The sequence below is a fragment of the Cicer arietinum genome, chromosome 1 (genome assembly GCF_000331145.2).
Source record: "Cicer arietinum cultivar CDC Frontier isolate Library 1 chromosome 1, Cicar.CDCFrontier_v2.0, whole genome shotgun sequence".
NCBI lineage: Eukaryota > Viridiplantae > Streptophyta > Magnoliopsida > Fabales > Fabaceae > Cicer > Cicer arietinum.
This window is the reverse complement of record NC_021160.2, coordinates 24,113,422-24,113,631: the sequence shown is the minus strand read 5'-3', so window position 1 is coordinate 24,113,631 and position 210 is coordinate 24,113,422.

The following is a 210-nucleotide window of genomic DNA, read 5'->3' as shown; positions in this document are numbered from 1 at the left end:
CTCTACCTCTTCCACCCACTCTGTTCCTCTGTTTATCCCTGCAAACCCAAAAACTCTGGGGTAACCGCAAGAAAAAACACAAACAAAAAACCTAAACCACAACAAAAACCTTAATTATCATCATCACATTCTTAATCACCACAAAAAAAAAAAAAGCATACACTCATCATTATGTTAGGCTTCACATCCCACCCTTCTTCTCTCCTCCTT